This window comes from Stenella coeruleoalba (genome assembly GCF_951394435.1).
Source record: "Stenella coeruleoalba genome assembly, chromosome: 6".
Taxonomy (NCBI): Eukaryota; Metazoa; Chordata; class Mammalia; order Artiodactyla; family Delphinidae; genus Stenella; species Stenella coeruleoalba.
The window spans coordinates 17211978-17219390 of NC_137151.1; the positions used below are offsets into that span (position 1 = coordinate 17211978).

The 7413-nt window shown below is 39.3% G+C and overlaps 1 pseudogene across 1 annotated transcript; it reads right to left on the reverse strand.

Moving 5' to 3' along the window:
• Positions 1-4594: 4594 nt before the first annotated feature.
• Positions 4595-6918, reverse strand: LOC307188147 (nudC domain-containing protein 1-like; annotated as a pseudogene). The gene is made up of 4 exons: positions 6801-6918; positions 6491-6670; positions 5183-6214; positions 4595-5053 (listed from the first exon to the last, which is right to left on the reverse strand). The product of its transcript is annotated as a nudC domain-containing protein 1-like (transcript).
• Between the last annotated feature and the right edge of the window lie 495 nt (positions 6919-7413).

The window sequence follows — 7413 nt, forward strand, 5'->3', positions numbered from 1 at the left end:
TAATCATTTGAGTCTTCTCTCTTTTTTTTTAGTCCGGCTAAAGGTTTGTCAATTTTGTTTGTCTTAGTTTCATTGATCTTTTCTGTTATGTTTCTAATCTATTTATTTTGGCTCTGAACTTTGTTATTTCCTTCCTTCTACTAACTTTGGGTTTAGTTTGTTCTTTATTTAGTTTCCTTCAGGTGTAAAATTAACTTGTTTATTTAAGATCTTTCTTTTTTCTTAATGTAGGCATTTAATGCTATAAAATTCATGTTTAGAACTGCTTTTGCATCCCATAAGTTTTGGTATGTTGTGTTTTTGTTTAAAGATATTTTTTGATTGCCCTTTTGATTTCTTCCTTGATCCATTCAGGAGCATGTTTCTTAATCTTCACATATTTGTGAATTTTTCAATTTTCCTCTTGTCATTGATTTCTAGTTTTAAACCACTGTGGTCACAAAAGATGCTTGCTAAAATTTCAGTGTACTTAAATTTGTTAACACTTGTTTTATGGCCTAACATATGACCAATCCTGGAGAATATTCTGTGTGTGCTTGAGAAGAGTATGTATTCTTCTACTTTTGGATGAAATGTTCTGTATATGTCTGTTATGTTCATCTTTAACATGTAGTTCAAGTCCAGTTTGTTTACTGACTTTCTGTTTGAATGATCTCTCCATTGTCAAAGGGGGATATTGAAGTCCCCTGCAACTACTGTGTTGTTATCTATTCAATTGGATGTTGGGCACATTAATATTTATAATCGTTATATCCTTCTTGATGAATTGGTCACCTAATCATTATATAATGACCTTCTTTGCCTCTTTTTACAGCTTTTCACTTAAAGTCTATTTTGTCTGATGTAAATATAGCTACCCTGCTCTCTTTTGGTTCCCATCTGCATGGAATAGCTTTTTTCCCATCCATTCACTTTCAGTCTATGTGTATCTTTAAAACTGAAGTGAGTCTCTTTTCAGCATTTATGTGGGTCTTATCATTATTATAATTTTAAAATCCATTCACCCACTCTATATCTTTTGACTGGAGAATTTAGTTTACTTACATTTACTTTTTGATATGTATGGACTTACTAGTGCTATGTTGTTAATTGTTTTCTGGCTTTTGTTGTAGTTCCTTTGTTCCTTTCTTGCTCTCTTTCATGATTTGATGATTTTCTGTAATTGTATGCTTTGCTTCCTTTCTTCTTATCTTTTTTTGTATCTACTGTAGGTTTTCACTTTGTGGTTATCATAACAACTTCATATGCATACAAAGGCTCTACATATGCTTACTCTCCCTCCCACATTTTATGTTTTTGATATTACAAATTGCATCTCTTTAAATTATGTATCTATTAACAAATTATTGTAGCTGTAGTTATTTTTAATGCTTTTTTCTCTTATCCTTTATACTAGAGTTATAAGTGATTTATGCATCCTCATTGCAATATTAGAGTATTCTGAATTCACGTATATATTTACCTCTACCAGTGAGTTTTATGCTTTCATATATTTTCATGTTACTAATTAGCATCCTTTTGTTTCAGCTTGAAGAACTCCCTTAAACATTTCTTATAAGGCCATTCTAGTGGTAATGGACTCCTTCAGCTTGTGTTTGTCTGGGAAATCTTTATCTCTTCTTTAATTCTGAAGGATAAGTTGGCTAGAATATTCTTGGTTGGCAGTTTTTTTCTTTTAGCATCTTAAATATGTCATCCCACTCTCTTCTGGTCTACAAGGTTTCTGCTGAAAAATCCAATGATAGTCTTATGGAGGTTCTTCAGCTCCCTGATGCAGGCTAACTGGAAGCCTGACCTTCAGGCAGCAGCTGGGAAAGTCAGGACGTTAGCTATGTGGTCTAGCCCCTATCGGGGAGAAACCAAGAGCTGGGTGTTTTTGCTTACTCTGTGCCAAGCCAAAGGGGAAAGTCACTGGTAGTGCTTGTGCATCTATATAGAATGGCCTGTTTTCTTTGTTGTTTTTTTTGTTTTGTTTTTTGCTGCGTTGGGTCTTTATTGCTGTGTGCAGGCTTTCTCTAGTTGCAGTGAGCGGATGCTACTCTTTGTTGTGATGCACTTCTGTGGAGGGGAAGTCAGGAGCCTCTTATCTAGCCTTCTCGGTGATGTCCTCCATGTGACATTCTTAAGGGGCCTTTGGGCTGCTCACACCTTCCTCTTGTTTGAGCATCTCCACTTGAATCTTGCCACACACATTTAGTTTTAAATTGGCATTGAGGAGAAACATCTGGAATCAAATCTAGCCACATAGACCCAAATCACCCCAAGAGCTAAGGGAATATAAAATATACAACAGGTACTGCTTTCATAAAGATTAAGAAAAAACCTTAACAGGTAAGTAACTATACCTTCAAACCAAAAAATAGCAGGTAATCATGCTTTAGTTAAATGATCAACTACTACATCATCTCTAAGTGTCTGTACTATTCCAGAATGACCTGGACCCTAATCAAGATGACGAGTCCTTTAAAAAATATGACCTTGGTGGGTGCATTTAAAAATTGCTTTAATGAGAGAGCAGTTATCACTTCCTGCTTCAGGAAACATTTCTGGTATATACCCCAAAAGAATGCAAATAGTTAAGCCTAATGCAGAATGATATACTCCATGAGCCTATGTAGGCAAAGAGCCTTACAAGTAATTTATTTGGTGAGCACTGTGGAGAATGTGATCAGGTGCTTTAAAGAACATCAATTATGAAACTTCTATAAATATAATGGAGAGAAAAAGAAGCCTGGCCTTGACCATCAGCATTCGTCTGAGCTGCACTAAACCCAATCTGAAAAAATAATCCCAGAAGTTCAACCAAGAATGCATTGAAGTATTTCAACCATCAAATTAAGGACATAACTATGCGACCTTTTCTTTTGGGTGCTAATTCAGGACTATTAACCCTATTTTCTTGGACAGTGTTGAGAAACCACTCAATCTTGGATGTACTTGTGTAAACCTGAATTTTCAACTCAGATCTTTTTCTTTCCTGACACTTATTTTAGACGGATTACTTAAGCATACCTGCATGAAACTATTTCTTAATTCAAGTCCTGCTGAATACCAGTGTCCCATGAGATTAACTCAATGGGCGTTCTGAAACAAAACAAAACATAAAACCAAAAGTTGATTCCATGGTTGAATAAATTGGGAAACATGCTTACATGTTCCTGCTTTCACTGCAGGATCACGTGAAAGATTTAATATCCTTTGTAAATAATGACTTCCTAGAAAGGTTGGGGTCCAATTTGCAGTCTTCTTCAAACTTATTTGATCAAGGATCCCCCCTGTAAACTCTTGCTTTTTTTTTTTTTAATAAATTTATTTATTTATTTTTGGCTGCATTGGGTCTTTGTTGCTGCGCGCGGGCTTTCTTTAGTTGCGGTGAGTGGGGGCTACTCTTCCTTGGGGTGCGCAGGCTTCTCATTGCGGTGGCTTCTCTTGTTGCAGAACACAGACTCTTGGCGCACGGGCTTTAGTAGTTGTGGTGCGCGGGCTCAGTAGTTGTGGCTTGCGGGCTCAGTAGCTGTGGCTCGCGGGCCCTAGAGCGCAGGTTCAGTAGTGTAGCGCATGGGCTTAGTTGCTCCGTGGCATGTGGGATCTTCCCGGACCAGAGCTCGAACCCGTGTCCCCTGCATCGGCAGGCGGGTTCTTAACCACTAACCACCCAACCCTTGCTTTTTGGGCTAAACATCCGTGCGTGTAGAGATGTTTCTGTTCCATGGAATATGGTTTAGAAATTGCTGCTATTGAAGATAGCAAATGACTGAAAAGAGGTCAGGAATCTTTACGCATTTTTGTGTCGTTTGAGTTTTTGGTAGAAGAAATGTTTCCCCTCCTGTGATAATGAAGGGGCTGAATACATGGCGTATTTTCCTAGCACAGGTGGCCAATTTGAGGTGCTCTGGCAAACAACGTGGTGTCCCTAATAAGTACAAAGTATTTTTACCTTCCGCTTAGAGTAAAACCTCATACAGCATGAAATAGAAAAGCAGTTCAAAAATAATGTCTCCTATACTCTTTTTTTTACACGATAAATATTTTTGTTTATTTTTTTATTTTATTTATTATTGTTTTAATTTATTTTATTTTTTGGCGGTACGTGGACCTCTCACTGTTGTGGCCTCTCCCGTTGTGGAGCACAGGCTCTGGACACGCAGGCTTAGCGGCCATGGCTCATGGGCCCAGCCGCTCCGCGGCACGTGGGATCTTCCTGGACCGGGACACGAACCCGTGTCCCCTGCATCGGCAGGCAGACTCTCAACCACTGCGCCACCAGGGAAGCCCCAATATTTTTATTTTTAAACAATGAATCGTACATCTTTCATATAAAAGATGAGATTCTAGCCTCTGTTTTTAAAAAATTATACTTGCTAATACTATCTTTACATTTTTTACAGAAGCTAATTTTCTCTAAATTTGCAGCTTCATTCCATAGCTTTTATAGACTCATAGTCTCGAATATATTTCCCATATCCTTTAAAAAATAAATTCATACAAGATAATTTTAACACAATAAAACTTAACAGGTTACAGCACAACTGCCTAGCCTTCCAGCTACCACTGAATACTTTTCCAGTACAGAGAAGCCAACATGTTGGAGTAATTAATTCTCTGTATTTACCTTTATTAAAAAGAGCTTTTTGGTAGTGAGAACAAATAATCTCTCATTTGTTGCTTGAAAGCCTAAAATAGGATCACTGGTTTCTAGGCTTGCTACTTGCTGCTTAGCAACCTGCCCTACTTGCCTGCCTTCCTTCCTATTATTGTAAAGTACAGTGGACATGGGTGTGGGCTGACGATAGATGAAAACTCGTTGAAGGCACTCGCAAAGGGCTGCATAAGAATAATTTGGAGCACAGGCAAAAAAATTTTTGGGTCTCTTTCATACTTGGACGTAGCCTAAAGCATTGAAAATTGCGATATGCTCCCACGTATCATCTTGGTTGCTGGAGTGTGGTTGCCAGTGTAGAGCATCAACATCATGGTGCAAACAGAAGCAGGGCATTTCTTTAGGATCCACTATGACAGAGAAAAGGTACTGGTTGCTTCCAAGATTCACCCACTTACATGGCAATCCTTTCTTCTCCCCATGTTCAGATGAACCAGCTCTCCTATCCAATCTCTCCTTGGTGGTACCTGTTTTTCCTTGGATTTTCAAGCTAGTTGATTGCCCTGTAACCTCAGATCTCACATGAGTAGTTTTTAAATGTACTGCCATCAAATCTGCATGAACTGGAGCTCTCTTCAAAGAAAATACCACATTATTCTCACCAACTCTTGAGCATTACAAGGAGGCCTATCTGGATTTGGCTTCAGTTCATCAGAGGTCAAATGCATCAGACGTTCAGCTATTGCAGCACATTGAGCTGAGTCTCTTATAAATTCCCCGTTTATCACCGACCACTAGTTCTGGCCATGTCAGTCCTTCATTCTTCTTAATCAAGGAAATCTCCAAGCTATTGTTCTCTTTAATTATCCATATAGTGCTTTCTTCATGATCCATAGATGAATAGAGATTTCCTTCCAGAAACCTCTGACCCTTCAGCACAACGTTGACATGATCAGGCAAAAACTGTATTTGAATGTCTTCCTTAGTACAGTCTTCTGGAAGCAGTATTGTTACTGTCAAATCATCTTCAGTCTGTTGCCAGTAGTACAGAGGTTCTTTGATTATCTCTGACATGTCTTCATCCTTACTTTCTTCAAGCTCTTGACCAACTTGCACAAATGTAAAGGACTTGTAGGAGACAGTCATTAGACCATTCCCATCGGGCTCAAAAGCGACATAATGGGGCACTGACTTTCCACAGAGAATATTATGCTTAGTAATTTCATATTCTTTATTATCTTTATTTTTCTTATTAATAGTGACCCACTCCAAGGAAACATAGAAACCACTTCCTTCCATATCCAATTCCTCTTTCTGTGTTCGAAGAAGCAGCATAGTTATCGAATGTTCTTCAGCTTTCAGCAATGAGATACTGTGAATTATGATAAAAGGACTGCCAAGCTCTTCATTAAACATAATCTCCCATTTTTCAGAAGCACTATTTCCACGTTCACCTGTTCCAATGAGACACAATCTTCCAGTTCCATCTGACAAGGTAACCCAAGTAGAAGATGTGAAATGGATGGATGTGCAAAGGCGCTTATCATATGCTGTCAAATCTGTAGGAAGTTGAAAACACCTCTCGTGGTTTTCCTAAGGCAGTGTCCAGCATCACTGTTTTTTGGGTTTTGTTTTATTTATTTATTTAGCTGTGTTGGGTCTTCGTTTCTGTGCGAGGGCTTTCTCCAGTTGCGGCTAGCGGGGACCACTCTTCCTCGCGGTGCACGGGCCTCTCACTGTCGTGGCCTCTCTTGTTGCGGAGCACAGGCTCCAGGTGCACAGGCTCAGTAGTTGTGGCTCACGGGCTTAGTTGCTCCGCGGCATGTGGGATCTTCCCAGACCAGGGCTCGAACCCATGTCCCCTACATTGGCAGGCAGATTCTTAACCACTGCGCCACCAGGGAAGCCCAAGCATCACTGTTAAATTCATAATTCTTCCAACGTTATGAACATAGTAGACACTGTCTTGATACCATGAATCACAATGTAGGTAATTATACATTCCAAAAGCATGCATGTGTTCCAGTGTATACTGATCATCTTGAAGTTTTACTTCTGCCACAGACAAGGCTAGGAGCTGTCACTGTTCCCACTAGGCAGACCAGAGAAAACTCCTAATTCATAGGCAGAGTACACAGAAAAGTGTTATCTCAGTGGTGAGGAATAATCAGACATAGACTGAGCATCGCTCCAGACAAGCCTGCGTAAAGCTCCAGTTGGAAACAGGGCAGTGGCTCGAGGGACAGCTTATAACCCTTGAAGCGGGGATCCAGCAGAGGTCTCTTCACCCACAGGGAGCAATTAGCGGCCACCTCCATTGCCTTCCAGGGTCCTAACATGAGAATTAATAAAGTTCGTGTTGAAAGGTCCGCGCTTCACGCGTATCACTGTGGCTGGGAGGCGGCATGGTTCCCATCACTGTCTCCTGTACTTTTAAAATTAGATTCAAAAAACGAAATTAGATTCAGAAAAACCTGAAGAACCATTGCAATTACTGCCAAAATGTTTCAGAGGGCATTAGGTTAATGCCTCCTCTCCTAGGAGAGGAGTGGAAAGGGAGATAGATGCTCATCACCAGAGATACGACTCTATTTGTTACGAGGATTTGTAGGGGCAGCACTTTGTTATTGGATATTTGTTTTGAAATTGGAATTATATTTGTTGAATTTTAATCATAAGCAGGGAAATACATCTTCCTGAATGTAAGAAAATACATTAGCTAATTTGGGCCATAAATGTAAAAATTGCCCTTAGCATGTAATCATAGGAATACTAACTTTATGATACATTGTTTTTCTTTGATAAAGTTTTAG